The sequence below is a fragment of the Fukomys damarensis genome, unplaced genomic scaffold (assembly GCF_012274545.1).
Source record: "Fukomys damarensis isolate Sample0158 unplaced genomic scaffold, DMR_v1.0_HiC HiC_scaffold_14, whole genome shotgun sequence".
Taxonomy (NCBI): domain Eukaryota; kingdom Metazoa; phylum Chordata; class Mammalia; order Rodentia; family Bathyergidae; genus Fukomys; species Fukomys damarensis.
Window position 1 is genome coordinate 18233808 of NW_022900926.1, and position 27274 is coordinate 18261081.

Below are 27274 nucleotides of genomic sequence, written 5' to 3' on the forward strand. Positions count from 1 at the left end.
CACAATGTTTGCCTTTATAAACAATAAAGGAAGATTTTCATTTTGCTTTAATTTTTGTCATTGTTATTTCCCAATCTGTCTTGGTGTTGTCATTTATAACGAATGACCCTTTAATAGTCAGCTCTTTCTTTGGTGAATTGTAAGAATCCATGACTAAAATTCAGTGAATTTTCTGCTCATATAATTTGAATTGACTTGTGTGTTCTTTTTTATGAAAAACAAGGGTAATAATGACTTTAATTACTAAAGTAAGTGATTATATATTATTTAACATATGACATCATTTGTGGAAATAATTGTGTAATTTTAGTATTTTCTACATATTTCCTCAAAAAATTCAGTTATGTATTTATAAGAAATTTTAAAGAAAAAATAATTTTGATGTTTAAGTGTACATAATAAATGTGTTTATATAAATGCCATTTGTCTCCTCTTGGAAAAGAAAATATTTTACAAATGATATTATCCTAACAAATATTCTTTGGCTTAGGTTTCATTCCCAGAGCCAAACTCAGAAGTTAAAGAAATATTTTAATTAGAGACATGAATGAAATTTTTGGATTTTTTAATATAATAAAAATAAAGACATAGTAAGTTGATTTGAGTTTGTTCCAATGGAAAATACAGATCAATTTGTGTACTACTGTAAGCCATCCAGATACTTAAGACCAATATCCAAACAATGTCACTTAGAAAACCAAGTACACTTATACAGACATAATACTAAAATACATATCGTACATTAAAAGGATATGTCATATGTATGCACACATATGTAAATGTTCACACACTGTATGCACATAAAGAACTAAACATCAATTGGGTAACAACAGTTGCCAAGCAATCCTTCAGATGATGCGATTTGGAACCAAGTCTTCTGAGTGTAATTCCTGAATCTAACACCTGTTTTGACCTAGAAAACTGGACAAACATAATATTTACCTTACTGAGTTTACATAAACATTAAATAAATTATTCCTTATGAAATTTTCTTAGAACCACAATTGGCCCTCAGTGTTAGCTGAATCTCTGCAATTGTTACTCAGTAATTACATCTAAGGGATATATTTACTTTAAAAAAAAAGCAGAAACAGAACACAGTACCAAAACTATGATTTTTAGATATGAATTTGTACAGCTAGGTAGAAAATAATCTTAAAATGATACTAAAATATACACCTTGACTATTCAGTAATTTCATTATACTATAACTCCTTTAATTAAAAATTGGCCTGTATAAATTTTCTATTATTATATCGCAGTATTATATAACATACTATGATACTTTGGAAATAACGTTGGCAAACATTACAAACATGAGCAATTTTATATGAGGAGACTTTTTATGTCATAGTAGGATGCAGATTATAAAACATCATTGCAATGAATTAAATGATAGCTGAGGATATATAGCCTTCAGCGGTGTTCAATATTTATATATACATAAAATCTGTTACCATTTTCTCTTGCATATCAACTTGTATGAGTCATTTGGTTTACCCTGATGAATTTGGCTGAGTGATGAATTTATATTTCAATGGTAAGATTCAGTTACTATTCACGTTCTCAAAGACAATCTAAAATTTATGAAATATTTCCTTTGACAAAGACACTAAATTTACGTGACATTAAATTTTTGTCAGTTTTAATTTGTACTTTTAGTGTCACCTGGATTAGGGGTCAATATCTTCAACTAATTACCTTTTCTCCTCCAAAACTCAGAAATGTATTGTAACCAGGATTGCTTCAAAGAGTAGTAATTCTGGTAATTCAGCAGAAGGATAGAAGCAGACAGTTAAACAGAGAGCGGGGAGGGCGAGGGGGGAGAGGGAGAGAAAACGAGGTTCTGTTATGATTTTGGAGGCTAAAAATTTAAGATGAAGATGCTGGTAGATTGGTTGCCTGGGGAAGAGCCACTTTTTTGCCCCATAGATGGGCATCTTTCTCATAAGGTGAAAGAGGCAAAGGAGATCTGTGGTGTATCTTTTATAATGCATGATGCCTGTGTTCTCATGACCTTACCACTTCCTAATGCCATCCCAGTGGGTATTAGGTTTTAACCCAAGAATTTTAAAAGACGCACTGAGTGTATAATGCCCTAAATACCACCTAGTGTCTATTTACATGACCATGACATATACATTTAAAGTTCAGTACAGGCAATGAAACATTACAAAATGTATTCTCACCACGCTATTTTTTGTTAATTCATTTTAACAAATACAATTTATTAATTCTTTTGAAAAGTAAATATACTTTTCCTCAGATAATTACCATGTGAAAGACAAGTTATATTTATTGAATTCTTACTTATATATTAAATCCTGGCTCAGTATTTATTCAAGAGTGACACACACAATGTAAATGAGAGATGTTTCACCTCTTAAATTTGTAGGTTATTAAAATAATGTATAATGTTAAACTTGTTTGGCTTTGTGTTAAATTAGAAATATTTTATGTAAGTTGGTAACAACAAAAGGGAAAATCCAGGTAGTGGCAAGGTTGGTCACACACCCACACACACACACACACACACACACACACACACACACACACATATATACACACACACACACACCCACACCCACACACAGCATTATTAAGGGATAAGTATCCCTTATGAGATAAGAATGAGTGATGAGTCAGCTATCTGAAGATTGATAGGGATAATGCTTCAGGCAGAGAATAAAAGCAAGGGGAGGAAATAAATTTGGGTTCCCTGAAAAACAGAGCAGATACTGCAACTTCAGAAGAGGCAGTAGAGGGTCAGACAGCATAAGATGTGAAAATAATGTGGAAATGAAGCAATGCCTAGTCTTTAATCTATGGCAGAGCACTTAATTTTGAGTGAATTAAGAAGTAATTAAGAAGTAAATGATTTCAAGCAAAATGCATTATGTTGTACAATATTCATTGTGTCACTGTGGGAAAAATATGTCAACATATTTTTGTAACATTTTGTAAACGTTTTAAAGATTAAATCTGATGTAATAATTAGTATGTCTTTAAAATGAGGCAGAAAAGAAATGAAATAGATTTCAGTGTGTGTTGTAGAGGAAGACATGGAAAGAAGTAAAGAGATAAAGTATACATTTTTGAGGTTAAAACTCAATATATTCAATATAAGATTTGAGGAAAGAAAAGTATCTAAATGAAGAAAAAAAAAGGGCAAGTACTCCAGTTTGATCCCTGATGCCTAAATAAATAAATGAATAAATAAATAAATGGAGAAAAACAAATTTGGAGCCAGACAGAAAAACAATAAAGTGAAAAACACATGGAAAATGAGAGAATAGCCTCTCATAAATTTAATAGCCTTTCTTGCAGTCGGCAGAAATGAAGAAATTATTTGACTTTACCTAATAAATTGGTAAATTAAGGAATCATAAAATAATATTTATATAACAGGATTATGTACATTTCATTTTTATAATATAAGTAGCTTGATTAAAGCACTAAAAGAGAAGATAATAAATGTTAGTCTCGCATACATTGTAATGTCAGTACACAGCTGCTAAGTATTCTGCCTAGAATTCAGCAGTGGGTGAACCTGGTAAATCTGTTGATTTGCCCCATTAATTTATTGGGGTGAACATTACTTGAAGAAGTTAATAATTTATTGTATCATCTTTCTATTTGTTGGAGTGAATTTGCTTTTTTCTCTACCCTAATACCAGCCCACCAGTTAAAGGAAGGTGTTAAGTAAGCATCATCATTAGAGTATGAGGTCACAGGACATAACATGTGTTTCACTCACCATATGGCTTCTTACTGAACTGGAGAATCACAGAAGACCACCTTGATCCTGGAGAGCACAATTGAGCATGTCTCATTAGATATTTGGCATAGAGTCCCCTAAAATTGACCAGTGTTAATCAAACTGTCAAAACACAGTTTTGAACACCACAATCTCAAACGTTGAAATATCACAAAATCAAAATCCTTAAAGTCAATCCATCTCTAAAGACCAAAAAGCAAAAATAACAATGTATAAAAATTAAAACTAAATTTTGAAATTCTGAAGCCCATATCCAAAAATCCATGACTCATATTTTTTTAGAGACTACAAAAGAGGTAGAAAATTAAAATCTGGGTCGGAGATTATCATATTTTTCTGTTGCACAGAGTAGTTGCCAAATCATTAAATTGTGTACTACTCCTCACAAAACTTCACATTTGCCTTCAAAAATGTCCTCCACCAGAGAAATATTTTGACAAGCTCAGTGATCTTCTGAACCAAAGCCACTTGACAAGGTAGAGATTGCTGCAGTGTTACAATACACATTAAGTGATGAACACCTCACATGGAAAAACTAACACATACTTCACTTTGAGTAATGAATGAAACTTTCTAAATTACCTGTCTTCTTTTATAATAAAATATAAACAATTTACACTACTGCTGGATTAAAAAATATCTGCTTTTTATGTATTAATGACTAGAGAAAGTGAAGCACTACTTTATAAATATTTGTTGGAAGATTTGATATATACTGCAGAGGAAAATAGTATAAACTCAAAGACTGCAGTCTAAAGAATAAGGGATTGTAGACATAAATTTTAAGAATGATCTCATGTTGAATGTTCTTACTAGAACAAAATAAAATTTAAAAACAAATTCATAATTGAAAACATACTCCTGAAAATAAATATACAATGCAAAATTTTATGAGCATAGTTATCTAAATATATTAAGCAATGGCAATCCCATACAAACTCTTCCATAGCCTAAGAAAAGGACAACATGGAATAATTCATTGTAGACAGGTACCATAATCTTGATACTACACTTTAATCAAACAGGGAAAATATACATGCCAATCTGACCTATAGAAATATTATACTCTAAAATTTATAATCCAAGTTTATTACAATTACATTCATAATTTATTAAAATGTGCAACTATAGCAGGAGAAATTAGAGTTGGTTTTGGGAGTTTAAGACTGGTATTTTAAAAGACAATGCACTTTCCCATATTCCCATGATGTAAATAGGCTTTCTCAAGAGCAGAAACATCATTGATTGGATCCAAATCCATTAACAAAGATTCCTTACCTAGTTTAGTACCATCATTGTGAATCCATTAACAAGGATTCCTTACCTAGTTTAGTACCATCATTGTTGTGATATATAATATCCTCTTAAGCCTTTACAGAATATCTTACTAAACAGCAAAATGTTGGAATCATATCCTTTGAAATCAAGATTAAAAAAAAGAACAATGACTACCAATAACACTTTTACTAATAATGTACACATGAGAAAAAATTAGAAGGTATAAAGCATAGCAAAGGAGTAATATAATCTCTCATTATTTAAAAAGAAGATAAACATTTAGGAAATGTTATATTTGAACAGAATATTTTAAAAATTATACCCATACAAGAAAAATAATAGAAATAAATTTGTGAAATCATTCATGATAGCAGAAAATGTATCACTATCTTTGAACAAGTCTAAAGAAATTTGTACAAAACCCAATTAGAAAAGACAGTGTTCACAGAAATTGAACACTTCTAAATAATAAGGAGTTTCATCATGTTTTTTATCTTTATTATGTTTATTGGTACAATTTAGGAATACTACGTAGTTACATTCATCCTTGGTATCTTGTATCTTTAAAAGACCTATCTTGGTTCTTATTTTTCCCCACTCCCCAGAACTCCTTTCACCCCCTCCACCCTTGCTGTTTACAAAGATATTGTTTCCATGATTTTCCTTTTCTCGTATTGTCTTTCCTTTTTACCTTTCCCGTACCCTTCCCACCTCCTCTACTCTTTTAGACCTTTTCTTTCTATTACACAGCATTAATCATACATTTTGCTCCTTATTTACATTTTTAGTTTTTCACATAAGAAACTATTCAGTGTTTATACATGTGCGTCTTATTAATTTCATTTAAGAGTATGGCATCAGTGTGCATCCACTTAGCCATAAATAGCTCTAGTTTCTCATTCTTTATGGCTGAGTAGTGCTCCATTTTATTAAATAAAACAAACAAACAAACAAAGAAAACCCACATCTTCTTTACCCAGTCTCCAGTTGATGGGCAATTGGGCTGTCTCTAAATGTTAGCTATTACAAACTGTGCTGCTGTAAACATGCACAATACTATATCGCTGTGGTGTGATTCTTTAATTATTTTGGGAAGATACTCACCAGAGGACTAGCTGGGTCAAATAGGACCTCTAATCCTAGTGGTTTGAGGTATCTTCACATTGATTTCCACAGTGGTTGCACCAGTATGCACTCCCACCAACAGTGAAGAAGGGTTCCTGTCTCCCTACAACCCTGCCAATATTTTTTTTTTCCTACCTAGGATCAAACTTGGGACCCCGCACTTGCTAAATCCCTGGCAGTTGATTTCTTCATAGCAGCCATTCTTTCTGAGGTGAGATGAAATCTCAGTGTTGTTTTCATCTGCATCTCTTGAATGACCAGTGATGCTGAATATTTTTTCATATGTTTATTTGCTGCTTTTACTTTTTTTTCTGAGAAATGTCTGTTAATTTCAGATACCTATTTTTGACTTAGGTCTTTATATTTTGGGGTCTGATTTTTTAAAGTTTTTTGTATATTCTAGATAGTAGACCTTTGTCTGAGGAATAGCTGGTAATTTTTTTTTTTCTCACATTGTGGTTTGTCTCTTAGCTCTGCTTATGAGTTCTCTGGCAGTGAAGAAACTTTTTAAAAAGATGAGATTCTAATTGTTAATTTTTTGTGCTAGTCCCCATGCTATTTGAGGATTTGTTATAGCATATTGTTGGATTTTGCTTCCTTATCCACTCTGCCAGTCTATTTCTTTTGATTGATGAATTGAGGACATTGGCATTGATAGTTATAACTGATATGTATTTACTTATCATTATCATGTTACTTTCCTGTTGTTGGTTCTTTTTTATTTTTCTCCCTCTGCCTTTAAATTTCTGCCTATTGGATTTGCTCTGCTGGGCCTCATGGAGTTGTGACCTTAATTGGATATTAAAAAATTTTGTTTGGAGTTCTGGTTTGTTATTCATGAAGTTTCTCAGGTGTTCTTTGTCATGAAATTATCTTATTTCTCCATCAATTTTGAAAGATAATTTTGCAGGATACATCAGCCTAGGTTGGAGGCTGTTTTCTTTTAAAGCTTGACATACCTCACTCCAGGCTGTCCTTGACCTGAGGGTTTGGTTGAAAAATCTGTTGTGATTCAAATGGGCTTTCCTTTGCATGTAATTTGTTTCTTTTCTGTAACTGCTTGTAATATTTTGTACTTCTGCTGGGTTTCTGGGATCTTGATATTACACGTCTAGGCATTTTTTTTAATCATAACTATTTGAAGTTCTATATGCCTCACTTATCTGTATGTTAAGTTCTTTTGCTCTGTTTGGGAAGTTTTCTATTACTTCTGTGAACATGTTTTTTTGTCATTTGTGTCTTCTCCTGCTATTTCTTTGGACTCCTATTAATCTTATATTCTTCTTTGCATCAACTAGGAGCTGATGGATTGATTTCTCATGGTCCCTTACTATTTTTAAGAGATCTTGCTTTTCATGGTCACTGACCACCACCCTGTCTTCTCTATCTGATATTCTGTCTTCAGATTGGGTTTGTCTGCTATGTATACTTTCAATACAGTTTTTAATCTCCTGGATATCAATTTGAATCTGTTTCATGGATTCCATTTCTTTCTTACATTAGGCCTTCATAGTTTCCATTTATTTCCTATGCATATATATATATATATATATATGAAATGTTTCTCTTCTAAAGGCTATGATCATGTATTTAATCTTGAAAATTATTTCTGTTTTGAATATTTCTAGAGCCTCATTCACCTGTTTTTTTTTACTTCCTGTGCTATTAGTTCAGATTGTCCAAGTGATTATCAGATATGTTTATAAATTGAGAAATTAAAACTTGTAGAATTTCCTCAGTCTGACATAGTGTTCCAGTGTTCTCTCCACCATAATAATAATAATAATTATTATTATTACTATTATTATCAATTTTTTTGGTACCAGGGATTGAACTTGGGTCCTTGCGCTTGCAAGGCAGGCCACCGAACTGCTGAGCTAAATCCCTGGCCCCACCATAATAATTATATATGTCCTATTGATGCTTTTGTTAGTTGCTCAAAATTATAAAATGCAATATAGTTCAGGAACAGACATGACACAGGTTAAGTAGATCACTGAAGTGAGTGAACTTGGTCTGTGATGTGAAGTTTTACTTTATAATAGCTAAATTAATCCAGACTTTCAAAATGTAAATCCTAAAAAGGTCCTTAATTATATGAATTTGAGATTTAATAAACAATAATAAGATAGAAGAGGAAGAAGTGAGAGGCTTTTCAATAAATGGTACTAAGTATTTAGATTTCAATATAAAAGGACAGGGGTATTTGATCACTACTTTAAACCATACAAAAGAATATATTCTAGTTTAATTATAGATCTAGAAATGAAATGACAAGAGATAAAAGCTAGAAAAAATATTATAGATGTTATATTTGTGTTCTCAAGGTAGGAAAAGATTCCTTAAATGAGAAAAAAATTAAACATAAAGACATAAGTAAATACAGTATTAGCCAGAATGAAATTAAGAATTTCTCTTTACCATCAGAGAAGGAAAAAAAATAGAGAAAATATATTTCCAACACATATAAGAAAAATACTAAATACTGTGTGTTTATTTTACAACCCACCCAGGAAAAAAAAAAAAGATCATGTAATTTGAATAAATGTTTCACAAAAATGTAATTAGTCAATACAAATGTTAAAAATTTAAGCTTCTAATTAGGAGCAAAACAAATTAAATTCACCAAAATATCACCTTATACTTTGTGCTAGAATAAAAAAACTTAAAAATTCAAATGTACCAAAAATTTAGAAATATTCAATATAATAAATTGCAAATATAACTTTGACAATTTTCTTATAAGTATCAACCAAAGCTAAACATAAGAATAGTATTAGCTAGCAATTCACAATTAGAATTAGAAAGCCACACAAAATATAAATTAACAAATATAAAAAATGTAAATAATAAGGTGCCGGGGATTTAGCTCATTGGTCCCACTGCCTGCCTCATAAGCAGAAGGTCCTGAGTTCAATCCCTGATACACACACACACACACACACACACACACACAAAATGTGTACAATAATATTCCCTGTAGTGTAATTTATGAGAACCTCAAATTGGAGACAGCTCACTGTTAAGTGCTAATTATACTCAACTTTTTTCTATAAAAGTAGTCTTTAAAAATGTACAAATAAACAATTGTGATTGTATTCTACCAAAACAGTTAGAAAGCAAAAATAGACCAAAATTGTCCCAAAGTCAATGGTTTGGTGATCTCTGGTATAAAGCCAAAAATACACAGAGTAAAGCTAAGCACAGCACTAATGCGTCTCTCAAATATAATGCTCAACAGAGGACGTCACACATTAAAAATAAATTGTAATGTTAACAAACAAAACCAAGGGTCCTTGGCAAAAGGACTGATTCTCAATTTAATTGAGGAAAAGTACTCAATAAGCTTGGGGCTTCTTAGAGTGCCAGCAATTATGAAAATGCTCAAAATACAAAACAATGGAGATGGCTGACAAAAGAGCCCAGAAGTTGTCATGGTTTAGATCTGAAATGTCCCCCAAAAGTCTCATATGTCTTGAAAATGATTGAATCAGAGGGTGCTACCTTCATCAGAGAATTCATCCATGTATGAGTTCAGGGGCTGACTGTGCTATTAGAACGTGGGACCTAGCTGGAGCTACATTGCTGTTTTGTAACCTGGAAATGTGTACTCTTGTCCCCAACTCCTCCATTTTTTTCTGCTTTCTGTCTGCCAAAGATTGAGTAGCTTTTCTGTGCTTTGGCCCATGGCCATGCCTTTTCTGTCTGGCAACCAACCAAACATGAACTGACATACATGAAACATGAGACAAAATAAACTCCCTCTCCTTTCAATTTTAGGTGCTGGGTATTTTGTCCCACTGAGAGGAAAGTGACTAATACAGAAGTCAAATGTAAGAGCCCCAAGTGACCAAAGTTTAAGCCTGGAAAAGTTTAAGCAACAAAATAAATAACATAGTATTGTATTATAACTCAAAACATAAAATAATTCATGAGTCCACAGTGACCTAAAGAAACATATAATAAATAAAAAATGAAAGATAAGAACAAAATGCTCCATGCAGATAAATTGCAAATAATTTATATTGATACTGTGGCATCCAGGAGCTGCAGTATAGCTATATTGCTACCCCTTAAATGTAGACTGCACATACAAATTCATGCAAAATGTACATTATGGAAATGGGATGGATAAACAAAACTAACTTCACAGAGGAAAATCTTGTTAAAAATCACAAGAGCCATATGACCAAGACTAAAATCATCAGTGATTAGAGATACTGAAAATAAATATCCTTGAAATGATGGGATGTTAATGGCATTTTCTGTCTGTTTTTCTTTTCAAAAACCTGTTATCAAAATATAATCATGAGAAATAAAAACATCTAATGGACAAACTGGGGGACATTCTATAACCCACACAGCAGTCCTTCTAAAATCAGCCAAGACTGAGGAAAATGAGGAAAGTTTGAGAAAGGGTTATAATCTTAAGTAGATGCGATTATTTAATACACTGTGTACCCCACGTAGCATATGATGTCCACAGTGAAGAATACACAAAGATACATTATAACTATTGCAGTAACAGGGTGTGCACCAGACTAAGCTATGGCCTGTTTAAGAAGATTAAGGCAAGAGGAAACATTTAAAAGGAAAACCAGCATAATTTATATAAGCTACTTAGATATGAAATTCATTGATCACGAAGACCGGAGTCAGGAGTTAGCTCCTGGTGGAAGTACAGCTGGTGAGCAAGAACTCTGTCCAGATCTTGCATTGAATCACATCAGTCTTAAAGAAAGTAAAAGATAAACTATATCACAGAGAGCTGTGCATACCTGTGAGGTATACAAAATAAACCTTTATGGGACCCGCAGAGAGTGCTTCAGAAAGGACTTAGGCAGGAATGAGCTCCCCTTCCCCGTAATTTTCTCTGTTAATTTTTCTGAGTGTGAAAAAAATGATTTCATTTTAGTATCATCTAAATTCAGACATGTTATAGAAAAGGAGAACATTAGATAAAAACCAAAGAAGTACAAAGTATGAACTTTAGTTAATAATCATATATTAATATCCATTCATTAGCTGATATATATACCTTGTTTTATACAATTTAAGATAAAAAACATGGAAAGATGATGTAGGGCATATAGAAACTACATTATTTTTTCACTAAATTCCAAATCATCTTACTAAAGTTTACTAGAATGTAAAATACATGATTCTATTTATATAAGGTTCAAAAGTAGTCAAAAATCAAACTATAGCTTTTAGATGTTACTTGCTTGAATGGTAACACAGAAAAGACAGATGAAAGTGACTTTTCTGGAATCAGGTTATCAATTATGTTGTGCAAATGAAAAGAGAGCAGTTGGAAGATGGAAAAAATGGGCTATGAATGGTAGTAATCTTCTGTCCTTTGGGTGGTGGTAACAAAATGTTTGCTTGTAAATTACTCAGCTGTTCAGCTATATATTTTTGTATAATTGTGAACCTATCTTTTAAAGGTAGGCTGCACATAATGACTTCTTTGAAAAATACATTATATAAACTCCATCCTTAACAACAACAACAAAAAAGACTAACTTTACTCACTTAAAAAGGATCACTTAGTCCAGGTGACCAAGTCAAGCGTGCTTGAAAGCGTATGCTTCTGTATCCACATTAGCCAAGCGGCACTTTGCCACGGTGGGTCTCAACTCCAGAATCTATAGCAAATCCCGTAATTCCTGTGTAGTCATGAGAAAGACATCTAATAAGCCAAGCCTGAGGGACATTTTCAAAATACATGATCAGTACTTCAGTGCTAAAGATATGCGTGTATGTATCTGTCTATTCACCCATCTACAAAGAAAAGTACCATCTCACAGGAGTGAGAGAATTCTAGCAGGAACTGTCTAGGAACATACCATGAGAAAGCTTAATTTATGTAGGGATTGCATCCCAAAGAGCAGGTAACTCTGCAGGGAAGATTGCTTGCAGGAGTCGCCCAAAGTAATTCTGTCTTCTGACTCATGAGAACTAAAGGGATTGCCATAGAAAGGGTGTTGAATACAACTATAAAAAATATCATCTACGGAAATTCCTTTTACTCCCATTTCTTCCTCATCAGATTTTATCTGAAGGGAGATTATTTCAATTGGATGTAAGATGGGTGTTTTAAAATTTGATCATACTAAACTTATTAACTAATATTGGCAAAATTTTGAGAAAATTCAAATGCATGTTTAATTAACAATATTTGCTTATGCTGTTGAAATTCATTCCACTTAAATTTCATTGCAACTTATATCTTTAACATTTATTTTGGCTTAAAGCATGAAAATATTCACAAATATATCCATTTTTAGACATAGATCCTACTGATGAAATTTCTGATTTCTGTCTTGTAGAAACCACACCCACAGCAATATTCTATTATATTTTAGCTATATCTGGCTTATTTGAAATCTGAACAAAGATTTAGTTCTAATGATTTAGTTCTATTTTAATAACTTAGTCCTAAACCTTCATTGATATTTATAAATTCTATTTCTCCTAGATATTTTGTTTTACAGTTCATATGTCATGGGATGAGTTGTTTTTAGAAACTCACATCAAAAATTTCCAAAACATTCAAATTAATTTTCATAAAATGATACTCATTGTATTCATATTCTTATGTTCTTATAATGTGTACTTGAATCTCAAATGCATTTGCTAGAAAATACCAGAGCTACTTTTAGGCTTTCAATTAATTATAATAGAAAAAAATATTCTAAACATCTTCTAGCACATTTATGGGAGTAAAACAATACTAAACAAACATAAGCAAAATTAGCACATCATTTAAGGGGCAACCATGTAAAAAGAATTTTCTTCCAGAAGTTTAATTTACCCAGGGGCTGCCCGGAGGAGATTTCATGGATACAGTTTGACTTTTATCTCTGCAAAATTGAACAGAGGTCTTTAAACGGTACAGGGTGTGATCAAAAAACAAAGTGAAAGTTTAAAATCATAGAAATTGCAACATAATAGACACAGTGTGAATCCCTCTCAAAATATATACCACTCACTTTACACACCTCCCATCCCTCTTGCCACTTTCTGAAGTAGCTCTGTAAGTCCTCACTCTGGAGTTCTGTTGCCATGGCTGCTTCAGTGTCCTTAAGTAAGTACCTTTCGAATGGCAACAATTACCTTTCACGGTCATATTGATTTTAGGGAAGGACTAGAAGATGCAGGGTGTCAGATCTGTTGAGTCAGATGGATGAGGACACACAGTGATGTTTTTGTGATTCTGCCTCTTTATTGGATGACAGTTTTTTGGATGGTTCATAACTCATAAAAACACAAAAGAGGACTTCCAGAACTACTTCAAGTAGTGGCAAGTGTTGGGATAAGTCTTTTCAAACTGAGATAGAGTACGTTGCTGGCAATTAGTGGTAATGTGTCTTTTACTGTAATCATTTTAAGTTAATCACTCAGTGTATATTTTGATTACAACTACTTTTATAAATGTGAGTGATGCCAACACAAAGATATATTAAGCTCTGAGAGTGAATGAGATTATCCAGAAACTGAAACTAAAGAATGAAATGAAGAAAGACTGAAAGCTCAGAGGACCCACAAACATTATTCGAACAAGAGGGTGAAGAGTTGGAAAAGCAGAGAAAGAAAAATAATCAAGCTAGAAATAAACTCAGGACATTTTGGTACTGTATCAGCTAAACCCATATAATTTATTTTGAGAAGAAGGCAAATGTCAACTGTGAGGCCTGTTGCTCAGAGTTGTGATAGGATGAAAAGTGAAAAGTGACTGATATATTCAATACTTTGGACCAGAGCATGTTCAATGCCCTTGTAAGGATGTGACCCAGATGTTCGAATGTTTGGAAAGATGATGAGAAAGAATAATCTATATATACGAGCAATTTTGGCGGGGGGGATTAGAAAGTATCTAAAAGGGTAGGAGATAATGAGAAATATGTATTTAAATACTTATATAATTTTAAGATAATGACATAATACAAAGAGCCAAGTTGAAAATACCCTATAGAATGCCAATAATCCAAGAAAAAGTGACCCATACAAAGCATAAATGAGAGTCAGAGAAACTTCTACTTAACTAGTTGGAGGAAAGCTCTAGAAGGTCTTAATTAATGGTTTCTATGTTCCCTATTAAAGAGGAAAAAAATGCCTTGGTAGGAAGGTGAAAGAACATGTGAGAAGTCTGGTCATAGGTGGGAAAAGGAACAAGTTATATTAGGATGAAAGTAAGCTCCTGGAGAGGCACTCATGAGTATAATGTTTCACACTTGTTTTGGGCTTGGTGTCACATATTTAAACAGATTTATCCCATGTCTTACATAAGTTTATTCTGTAAAGTTTAACAGTTCACCTTCAAGCAGAGAGAAAGCCTGTACTTGGTTCCAAATAGATGATGGTTTCATACCCGATGGAAATTTGTGGAAAATTTTAAGGGAGACTTTCGTGATGATGGAAGAAAAGCAGAGAACTGTATTGCCAGAGTGGAAGGATAGGCAGATTTACTGGATTAGGATTTAATATTACATGTCTAAAGAAAATACTTCCAGGCAGTCTTCTTACTATCCCATGCATGAACACACAGGTTTACTGAATTGATGTATTCAGGACATTATGGAGGAAAGTAATTGCCATTTAATTATCTTTCTTCCCTCCTATTTAGATGAGTGCCAAAAAAAAAACAATTTAAATAATTATTTGAACAGATGTATCCATATAACTACACTGTAAAATATCATCCTTTACAATGGGAATGTGAATTCACAGAACATGTCCAATGCTGCCTGAAGTTCAACAACTAGAACATGAATGGGTGTAGGGTGCTTAAGATTGAAACCAGAAATTGTTCAGGAAATTTTTCATAGAAAAAGTTGGATCAAAAAAATATAATAAAAGTTGTCATCAAGCACTTGGAAATATAAATGTTGCTGTCATGAGACTAGTTTTAAAGATTTGTTCTTTGTTAATAGATCCATATTTAAAAAGTCATAATATTGCTAAAATAATGCTTGATTTGAAGCAGCCCTTCTTAATTTGTTCATATTCTCTCAGCTTGGAGCATTGATCGTGGTCTAATTGAGCTCCTTTTGCTTCCAATTGTGTGTTCCCATTCATTTTTTTTCCACAGGCAGCTTTCAGCCACATGCATAATTGTATCTAATTTCATGAGTCTCAAATTCAGATTGTGATGACTACATGAGATTCTTTGTTTTTCTGCTTGCTGAGTATTTCCCACCAAACAAATTTTCTAAGAATAATTAGTTTTTAAGATATTATTTTATATACTGGAGCTCAATAAATGGTCAGGTCCAACTAAAATATTATTTTAGACCTAGGGAAAGCATTCATCACAGAATCTGCTTTCATGTAGGAAGACATCTTAACACTTCTAGTATTATTAATTACGATGATATTAGACATGAAGTATGTAGAGGAGACATGTGAAGGACAATTTTTAAGTCTCCTGACTTAAGCCTGTAGCTGGTTCTGTCTTCATAAAGCCAACCACATGACTTATATTTAGAGTAGAAATATCCAGGCATGTGGATTTGGAACATATGTCATCCTGTAAAATCACTGTCAAAATGCACGATGAGAATTATAAGAAAAACGCACCCAAATAATTTCAAAAAGAAACAGTTATCTCTCCCCAGATCCTAAGCAGTCACTGTCGAGCTTCCTGGCAACATCAAGCAGCAGGAGCCAGCTAATGAGGCAAGTCATCCGTTATCATTGCAGAGCTTAGCCTGATTTAGTTATCTGAATCAAAATGACAGATTCAGGAGGAAGGCTCCTGGGAACTTGACTGAAAATGTTATGTTGATGTAACCATGCATTGATCAGTCTAGTGGAGTGGTGCTTAGTTTCCATGCCAACAATAAAAAGAAACCAAAAAATACTGGGTTAAAGGGCACGCTTAGGAAAACGGATATTGGGCAAGATATTTTCTTTATAAACAGCTGAGTTAAACATTGAAATAAGCTCCATGCCCTGACCAACTCAGGGCTTTTCAACACATAAGAGGTTTTATAAAGTAATTTCAGCTTGTCAGGAACAATTTTCCTCTTTCCCTTTAGGATTACTTATAACTTTCGCTTTTGCAACTATAACCCATGTTATTGGCAGCCTATTAACTTTATTCCAGGATGGAAACCGAAGGAATTAACTCTTTCAGTCCTCTCCTAATCCTCTACTGTTCCCCAAAGCCAGTAATAGACAGGAGCTTTTAAAGTGCACTTGACATGCTAGGCATGAATTTAAGAGGCTTGATAAAAGAGGTATTATAAAGAGGAAAAGAAAGAATCCAAATTACCTGAGGGGAATATATGCTGTTGACAAATAGCTCTGTCTGTTGGCCCTGAGTTTGAGAAAGATTTTTGATCAGTGGGCTAGACAGACTTTTCTTGTTATGAGAAAACTATCAGCATTCAGAAAATAGCATTGAAGGCACACTAAAAGCTACATATGATGAAGAAAGACTATTCGTCTAAAGATACAAGGGCTCAGTGCACAAACCTTATTCCATCAATGATGACATAACTGAAGATGGTTTATAAAAGAAAGGGTTTATTGTTGTTTGTTTTGGATTTATGTGCAAGTTTTTTTTATGACAGAGCCTGAGAAGAATGAAGAATAGAGAAACCTACATGCATTTTTCCATTTGATGTGTCTGGTTCATTTTATGCTAAACAGTGAAAATGTATAAAACGTCTTTAACTACTCCCCTGGAGTCATTTGAGTTGATTTCTGCATCACATTAGGATTTAACAATTTTCTATACTGATCCAATTTAATGCTTTTTAAAAACCCCACTTTCTTGCTCTTTCAAGAAGCCTCTCTACATCTCCAAAACAAAGTACCCAGCTGTATAAATGAATGAAATAAGGGCCTGCAGGAAGCCAAAATCCTAATTTTAACCACATGCTGGAAAGTAAGAAAATTTATCTGTTTCATCCAAGGTTTTTCCAACTTCTCTCTTAAATGGAATCTCTGCTTTGTTGGTAATTTGTCTTTGAAACATAATTTAGTATTTAATTTCAGCTTCACACAAATAAAATAGTAAGTGGGCTGTGGTAATTCAACTTTTATCACATCTTTCCAAGATAGCCTCCACCTAAGATACTTAGAGGCCCTGGCTTTCCCAAACCTAGTCATTATGCAGGGTTTGCCAGCATCTTCTGCAAATCTCTAAAAGTATTCCATCTTCTGGGCACACACTGGTGCCAGGAGTGTTCTGCTGAAATGGGAAGGGTCCTGATAGCCTGTTGAGTTATACCATGCTATATCCTGCTCTGAGCACAAATATTCTTATGGGGGTCTGTATTGACTTCCAAAACACAGATCCTAGCTGCCAGCAGTACACACACACGATAGGATAGGTCGGACAGATCCGTGCATACTTTGAGAGGTACATCTGAAGAAAGAACTGATAAATCCTATTGGTTAGTCTCCTGATCCTTTCCTAACATGTCCATGACGTTCTTAATTTCTCCCCCACCCCTTCTAGCCTGTCTTGCCTTTCTTTCTTCTTTCTTCTTTCTTTTGTCTCTCTTTCACAAAACTGCTGTTACTTTCATGGCCTTTCTTAGAGCCAACCAAATCCATTATCTTAGAACACTACTAAACAAGTCTCAGTAAAGAAAATGAATTACAGTAAAGAGTTAAATTCTTTCACAATTTGAGAGGTTCTTGGTTTTCATGTATGACAACTGAAAACAGTATAATTTCTAACAAAATTTTTTCTATCTGGTGGCTTTGAGAGGAAACAGACCACTAAAGGTTATAAGAATTCAAAATCCTTGCGAAGGGTCTCTGTCTGCTAGACTCAAGTACACATGGATTTAGCCACACCTTCAGCTGACGAACCTTTGGCCAAAGAGAAAAGGGCTAGTGATATATTACTGGGGGTAGGATGACTTGAAGGTACACAATATAGGTACCTGTGTGGTTTTAATGGAAAAAGAGATCTTATGGGGTGAAGATTGATCACATAGTTTACTTTACAACTCATACCAAAATGTCATTAACACTTCCAGAGACAGAGTGACCATTAATCAATTTGGTAGCAGATCCCAAGAGGAAATTGTTATATTCTTTGTTCAGAGTTCTTCTTTTCTAGAAGAAAAGCTGTTTCCAAGGAAGCAAACTGAATTTACAGTCATGGTTTGTAGATGTGCAGATATAATTTAAAATAGTTAACCATACTGTATTGTCATACCCTCAAAGAGCATCAAATTATTATGCCTGTGAAATTCTTGCACTCAGTGACCCTTTTAAAAATTCTTTCATATCATTTGAGAATGTAGAAACCTTATTTTATAACAACATAAAAACTGAATATGACTAAGGAGAATTTACTAAATTATAAACTTAAGATATTCCTATTTGTGTCTCTCCTTTGTGGTACAACACGGGGATACTTGAATTTAATCTGAATTTGTTTCCCGGTACATGCTAAAAATAGTTAATATTCCTTGTAAAATAATGCATACAGCTGCAGCATGGATCAGCACCTAATTTCATGTATGATTGCTTAAATATTCTGGTAACTTGGCATCCGTTGCTATATTCTAGCCACTCCTTATAAAAAAGAAACATTTGTTTTTCTCAAATTGCTCTCACGCTTGTTAACTCCTCAGATTCAATCTAAGAGTTCATGTTTTGTATTCCATATTTTAATAGAAGGAAGGGAAAACATCCTGACATATTATTTTTCCTTGGAGAATTTTGGTTTAAGCTGTTATGCAAAAAGAATACTAGATTAATGAAAACTGAGAAGCAAGAAATATTCCTTCTGGTCTCTGAACACTGAAAATGACATATGATAGTGTGTGGGGTTATGCAGACTCTTGAAATCCCAACAGAATTTCAAAGCCTTGAAGCTAGCTGTGTTTTACTCTTCTACTGAATGAATGTCATTTTAAGTATTCAAACTTGATGGTTGTCTACTGAGAAACACCATTTTCAAGCTTCCTTTTATCCTCCTGGGTGAATGAAGTGAAACACAGGGAAGATTTCAAAAATTGCATGGAGCAAAAATAAAAAGCAAAATTCGACTTCTATATCTATGTATATACTATATACACGTTATGATTTTATTCATATACAGGTATACATACACACCTTAGTCTCAAATAGGAAAGCCCTCATTGCTTAGTCCTAAAATACTGCCTAATGTTTTAGAAGACGTCAGCCTTACTTAACAAGCTCAACTCACAGTCTTATGCTGTACAATGAAGGTGAGCACTGGATAGTGGTTAGTGGAGTATGAGTCACGTGCACTTTCGGGGCATGTCCCTTTTCCTGAGAAAATGATGCTCACACCAATTAGCTTTCATTTTCTGCCTACTTGGATGTAAAATGTTTAACTAAACTTCTATAACTCGAATTATAACTGTTTTATTAAACAGTTCTTAACTCTCTTAAACTAGATTTTTTAATACCTGGGAATAAAGAAAGCAGGTCTTGTTTCTGATTCCTGCCTCCAACATAAAAATGTGACTCCCACTTTTTAACCCATCAAAACATTTCATATCTTTTAATCACATTTAATACTGAAATGGTGCTATTAATAATCTCCTCTCCCATTATTTTATAGGGAATACTTGAGTTAATAGTGTACAGTTCTTAGAACAGCTAACATATACTCAGAAATTTTCAGATATATCCATATTAAATCTTATTATGATTTTAAGTGGTTGAAAATAAGAATCAATAAAGAGCCTATAAATATGAGGGTTATACTTTTACTTTTCCTGCTGATAGTAAAGCTTCTATGTTTTAAAATAGTTTCATGGTGAAAGAGTAAAACTACAAATGTATGTAGTACAGTGAAAACTGCAGCTTTAAGCAGAAGACAGAACAGGGTATAGTTTTCTGTTCCTTGATATTACTGTCGCGAACTACTTTTTACTTCCTTCGATGCCAGATATTCTTTACGAGCATGTGTGGCATCCACATTTAAAATGGTCACTATTTAGTGCTATCATTTGGATCTTAATATCCCCTGAAGGCTCACGTGGTCACCACCCTGTGTTATTCTGTATCAGTAAAGCTTTCAGCAGGAGGGGCCTCTTGGAAGGAAGGTGGATCCGTGCAGTCATGTGTTGGATAGGACTACTGATCCCAGGCACTTCCTGTCTCTCTCTGTGCCTCTCAGAGGCCAAGGAGTAAACAAGCATCTTTTGCCATACGTTCCCACTATGAGGTCTGTGGCACCACAGCACCAGAAAGAGAGGATCAAGTGATCACATACTGAAAACTCTTAAACCAAGAGTGAGACAAAAAAAAAAAAAAATCTTCAGGTGGCTATCTCAGCTATTTTGTCACGGGAATGTAAAAGTGACTACCACCTTTAAGTAGAAGAGCATAGAATTTTAGGATGAAGACACTTAGGATTGCTTTGAAAATAACTTCTTTATTGACTGAACTAGTAAAAGTATGCTACAGGTAAATTCCATTTTAAAGCAAAATATACATTTGAGGAGAATGTCACTAAATAAGATGGGAGAAGTGTTAGTTTAAGTGTGGAAAATTGTGGTTGTTTTATATTGTTCTAGAACTTATTAGAAGTAGACCTTCTAATAAAATCTCTATAACAAATTATTATTTTTCAGAGCTGTCTTTATTTCAGCTAGAAAGTCAGTTACCTAATCTGAAACTTCTAGCCTTGCTCTGTCACATAATAGAGGGGGAAAAGGCTAAGAAAACCTTCAAGGAAATCACAGGCTAGGTACAAACTCCCACTAAAATACACAGAGATAATTATAAGATTATAGACCACTTTTTCTCTACATTCTTCCCTACCCAGTAAACAGTACAGTAACACTGGATAAATCTGATGGAGAGTTGTAAGCTATAGCCTCTATTTAGGAAGAGTACTTAAAGAATACCACAGGCAAGCAGAAAAAAGAAAACCAGGGTACTAGAGGAGATAGATGCTATAGGAACTGTAGGATTGCAGGATGAGTACCTAAAGACACAAACATTAAACACAGCCCAATTTCTAGGCAGATTAGTATAAAACCTGATATTTTAACTTAGTTCTTAAAGCTGATACATTTTACAAAGTCCAGCTTTCAAAATAGTATTATAAGATATGCTAAAAGACAGAATACTAGACAAGGAACTTACAAACAGCAAAGCAAAACAGTAAGCAAATCAAAAGCCACCTAGAAATAGCAATGTGTAAGAATATCAGACGAATTCTCAAAGATGAGCACTGTGGTGGCTAATTATGAGTGTCAGAAGTTGCCAGAGGGTGGTCAGACACTTGGTCAAACATTGTTCTTGATGTTTCTATGAGGGTTTTTAAAAAATGAGATTAATAATTAAACTTACAGACTAAGTAAATTCACTTGCCGTTAATAATGTGGGTGGGCCTTTCCAAGCAGTTGAAGACCTCCTGTTCTCCAGAGAACTTTAGTATATTCTCTTTCCATGGGCTGCCTGTCCCACCAGCCAGATTTAAACCCTTCAATGATATTTGTTTTATTTAAAATCATGTTCCTTATAATTATATGGAAGAACTTTTTTCAACCTGATTAATGCTTACGTTTTGATTTTTAGCATCTGATGGACTCACTCTTACTCCGGTGCTTTATCCACCACTGATCTGCAAATACTTCTCCAAGAAAATCTGGTCATTTTATTAATTCTCTGAATTAGAAAATGGTTGATACTTGTTAGATTCTATTTACTTGGCAATATATTTGAGACCTCAGTGTACCAATGGAAATCAATGGAAATCTGATTGCTAAAGAGTTTTAGAAATAAATATTATAAACTCAACAACCAGAAAAGCCCTTATTACAGAAAACTAAAAGTTTCCATAAAATTCAACTATTTTTTAACTTCCTAGCCAAGCCTGGAAGGGAGTAACAGAAATCTCCAAGGTAGATCTGGGAAAACTAAAAATGATAGCTGTTGATAAATACTAAGATTTAGGGGATAGTTGCAAATCATTTTAACTTGGGAACCAAGGGTTATACAATGCAAGACAAGGCTTTGGACAATTTAAAGAGGAAGTTGCAATGCAGACTTTCACCTGAAGCCTGAATATGTGAATAGTGAAATATTCAGCAAAAGCCTAAACTGCAATATCATTAGAGATGGAAGATAAAGAAAACTTTAGGTTTTGGCCTGGGTGCTGAAAAGGAAAAATACTTCCCAAACATTTAGAAATATTCCTGTTTAGGTTTACCTCCCCAGTAGTTGCAGAACCCATAAAATAAGCAAATAATCAAGAATGCTGTTTCTCTTACATATCTGAGAGAAATAAAAGTTAAAAACATTTCCAACTCCACTGTATTTGCAAAAATAAAGCTCTGAGGAACTTACAGTCTCAGCATACAAGTACAGAGACACTAAAGAGATTAAACAAGTGCTTATTGTACGATTATTCGTGTCAAAGGTCAGCAATCCGAACCTCCAGGCCTTTAAGGTATTTCAGACCTACTCTTTCCTCTAACCTGCTAGGTCCTGAAAGTTATGAAGTACTTTACGTCCTTCTGACCCTCTGAATAAGTTTCCAAAACTCCAGTTTGGTTGCTGCTCTTATATTAATCAACTTATCATTTCAAAGTGCCAAATATGATTTCTTAGCAAAACAGGTGAAGAATGTGTCCCGTCCCAATCTGTCAGGACCTGGGATCTGCTGCTGCTTCCACCAGGGCCTAGTTTCTCCTGATCCCTTGCAGTCTAGTGGGCAGGAATTGCAGTTCTGGGCACTTCCTATAGTTCAGGTTCGGCGTCCTAATCAGACTCTGACAGTGGGGGCCGTTGTTGTCCGCTGTCAGCCACTGACTCTCTCATGTACTTGACTAAGTCGCCTTTGGCCAACCCTTCTCTGAGAGTGGCGGTAGACTCGGCTCCAGGGGCGGCAGTTAAAGAAGATTTGGAGATTGGAGTTCACCTTGACCCTGCTGTCAAGGAAGTTCAATATAATCCTACCTATGAGACCATGTTTGCTCCTGAGTTTGGACCAGAAAATCCGTTTAGAACACAGCAAATGGCTGCTCCTAGAAATATGCTTTCTGGATATGCTGAACCAGCTCATATCAATGATTGCATGATTGAACAGCAAAGGAGAACTTGTGTTACAGATGGTTATACATTTAGATCCTTTGTCAAGAATGTGCTAGATATATTGGTTCTGTAGAAGAATCTGAAAAAAAAAATCAAGATTTACCTGTGTTTGAAACTGGTCAGAAGAAAACAGAAAGACAAAGTTTAAAGAAAATGATGCATCTAATATCGACGGTTTCTTGGACCATGGGCAAAATATGTGCATGAAAAAGGTATAGCCAAACCTTCAGAGGAAGAGCAAAAATAATTGGATGAAATCACAGCAAAGAGGTGGGGGGGAAGGCAAATAGGAAGAAGAGAAACCTGGGGAGAAGAGAATCTTCCATGTCAAGGAAATTCATGACTATCAAAGCAAGTCCAGCTTCACATGTCTCAGGACGATGATGTTAATCTGCAGTCCACTATGCCACCTGAAAAGTGTTACCTTCCCAAAAACAGATTCATGTGTGGGATGGACACAGAGAGGGTGTCAGTGAAGTAAGAAAGTAAGACTGTTTCCTCTCTCTGGCCACTTATTGCTGTCTTGTACCGTGGACTGTAAAATTAAGCTATGGTAGGTTTACGGAGACTGGTGCTGTCTACAAACATTTATTGGTCACAGTAAAGCTGTTAGGGACATCTATTTCAATACTGCAGGAACCTAGTTCCTCAGCTCAAGCCTATGACAGGTATTTTAGACTCTGGGACACTGACTCGACAATGTATATCAAGATTCACAAACTGAAAAGTACCCTATTGTGTCAAATTCAATCCTGATTAAGATGAACAAAATCTTTTTGTGGCTGGGATGTCTGATAAAAAGATTGTGCGATGGAACATTCAAAGTGGAGAAATTGTGCAGGAATATGATCGACATTTGGGAGCTGTCAACACCATTGCTTTTGTTGATGAGAATAAAAGACTTGTGAGTATATCTGATGATAAGAGTTTAAGAGTTTGGGAATGGGATCTCCCTGTGGAATTCAAGTGTATAGCTGAACCCAGTATGCACTCAAAGCCTGCAGTTATTTTGTCTCCAAACGGGAAATGGCTAGCGTGCCAATCAATGGATAATCAAATCTTAATTTTTGGAGCACCGAATAGATTCAGACTGAATAAGAAAAAAAATTTTAAGGGCTATATGGTAGCAGGCTATGCTTGTCAAGTGGACTTTTCACCAGATATGAGCTGTGTGATTTTAGGAGGTGGAAATGGAAAATTAAACATTTGGGACTGGAAGACCACAAAACTATACAGACAATTTAAAGCTCATGAGAAAGTGTGCATAGGTGCAGTGTGGCATCCTCACGAAATGTCTAAAGTCATCACATGTGGCTGGGATGGTCTTATTAAGTTGTGGGATTAATGAGATTGTTCTTTAAATTAGCTTGGATCATTTTTGATCTAGTGTCATATTTAACTATATTTAATCATTAAGTGTGTTGAATGATGACTCAATTTATAGATAATGTTTTTCTTATATGGCCTTTTGAAGTTGACCCATTGTTGAAGAAAAAAGTTTGTAAATTTGCCTCATATAATGTCACTGGAAACTTCATTTTGCTCTTTATGAATGTTACTTATGCAACAAATAACCATTGACTTTCTATTTGATCAGTAGTTATTGTTGACAAGCGGTTTGGATTTAATCCCCATGACATTACTGAAAGGATCTTTTTGGTGTCAAGAAAAAATCCCTACTAGATCTGGGATCCTCCAGAAAATAATGTAATTAATGGCTCAGGAAGGTCCACATACTTATCTACTTGTGTGGTCAGGAGGGTGTAAAGAACAAAAATGATATAATCACATATATATTTGAAAGAAGGTTAAAACCACCCAGAGTAACTGTTCCCATTACAGTTGTGCATAAGATCTAAACTTTTGGCTTCATGATTCCATTATTTTTTATACAACATGTGTTGTATATTTTTATTTGCAAATCAGTAAAGTTTCATGGTAACATTCCTCTAATTATTAAATAATGTAAAATAAAAGTCAGTCTGGAGTTCTCTGACCTTTTCCTGATCAGTATAGACAGGACTTACATATTTAAGCAGCAAATTACATTACTTTTGAAGATGTAACTCAGAAGAATGAGCCAAGGCTTTGAATGTTTATATTCATTGGCAGTAAAGACCTGGCTACACTTGAAGAACATAGAGTCTCCCAGGTCATTGCTTCACTCATCTTCTGAAATCCTCCTCAAAGACAGGGTGTAAAGACGTAGCTCAAAATGCCAATTTACAATTACTTTGAATTCTTGTTTTATCTTTAAAATGATTCTGATTTTGATTGTAAATACGTGTATAATTTTTAAGATTAGAAAAAAATTAAAAAGGCAGCCCCTGGGCAAGGAATGGGGAGTCCTGATTTATTATTTAGAAGTATCTCCTTCTTAGACAAAACCCCACTTTCTTGATCTATCACTAGGGGAAAACCCTTGATTTTACCATCTTTTAAAGGCTCAACACTATTATATTTGGGAATAAGTTTCCAGCACAAAAACTTTGGGAGGGACATAGATTGTTACGATAGGAAATATTATAACACTTTCACAGTGGTCAAAACTGGGGCTCAAAAATTTATGGTATTTTCCTAAGATTAATTAGTTACCAAGCAGTGGACAGGATTTGAACCTAAATATTACTGATTAACTTAGTTGCTTTGCAGTTTAGAAATCACTGAATGATTCTGTGTCACCTACACGCTGACATAAATATGTGCATACAATATACATACTGATGCTGAGTATTTCTTAGGTTGCATAACAAATGCTCACCTTAAAATCTTCATGAGCTGTGTTTACACATGCGTAGGAGTGCACACACACATAAAATTTCATTTAAGAAATTATTATGGAACACTAATGTCCATATTACATTCTAAAATATACAATTTAGATGTCACAAACATACAGTCACCACACATGAGCCACAGCTACTGCATTCCCCATATAAGATCATTAAATATAAAATGGAAATATGATTTCAAATGATACTCAAATTTTAGACTTGAAAACTTCACTCACCGCTTAGCTCTGGGGGATGATAAGAAATGTCATGTTTAGCACTACGAAGCAAGCCAGTAGTCTGAGAAAATGAGCAAATGGGCAAGTAAGTGGTACTTCATATTTGTGTTGGCTCCCAAATTCCCCCAGAATCACCTGAAGGGCAGGTCAAAATTCAAAGTGACAAAGTCCAACCTAGTGTTTCTGATTTGTGTTTTTTCTAGAACATAACCCCAAATTTTGATATCTAACAAGTTTTGATGATGGTGAACCGTAGATCATAATTTGAAGAATATATATTTGTAAAGTGATGAATAGATTGGAGGTTTTATTGTATAAGTTACAGTTTTTCTTTTTTAGTGAGAAAATCCACAAATTTATTTTTATTTCTAAATGAGTAATCTTGACTCATATCAAAAGCTCTTTTGAGAAACAGGTCAAGAAGAACCTCTTATTTATACGCCTTCTGTCTTCCCTTTGAATGTTTTCTGTCTTGTTGAAAAATTGGTCTTTGTTTTTCTTTGATGATGCAATGCTCTCTTAATTTATTTCTATCAGAACTCTTTAGGCTCTCCAGTTCCATCAATCCTATCTTTTTTTTCTTAGAGCCTCTCCTTTCATTCTGAAAAGATTTTAGAAGCTCTAGTCCATTCTCATGGCTGCAGTTACAAATAAATTCAAAATCTGTATTTTGAATGATTTTTTGAACTTTAGGCTAAAAATGTGGACTGTATTCTCGAGATCGGTATTTAGAGGCCCACAAATACGTTGCTGTCGACATGAGCAAGATGGATTGCTGTCTCCAACAGCCTTCACATCAGCATTCCCATACGTCACTATCTTCTTCCTCTTGGACCCTAACACCTTCCCCCTTAGTAAATCCCATCACATCTAGTCACGCCAGGTCCCTAGGCATTATTTATGATTCTTCCTTTTACAGTTAATCTACTTCATTTTGACTCATTTACTATTTCCAGAATTCTTCTTTTTTTTCAGCTTTAATTGAGTTTATTGGTACATTTTAGGGATATGGTACAGTTACTCATTGTTGG

General features: G+C 34.2%; 1 long non-coding RNA gene and 1 pseudogene across 1 annotated transcript; one reads left to right on the plus strand and one right to left on the minus strand.

Moving 5' to 3' along the window:
- Nucleotides 1-3757: 3757 nt before the first annotated feature.
- Nucleotides 3758-26303, minus strand: LOC104863920. Its single transcript, XR_780727.2, has 3 exons — nucleotides 26244-26303; nucleotides 11717-11850; nucleotides 3758-3805 (listed from the first exon to the last, which is right to left on the minus strand). It is a non-coding gene; the product is annotated as an uncharacterized LOC104863920 (long non-coding RNA).
- Nucleotides 22944-24578, plus strand: LOC104863919 (annotated as a pseudogene).
- Nucleotides 26304-27274: the final 971 nt, after the last annotated feature.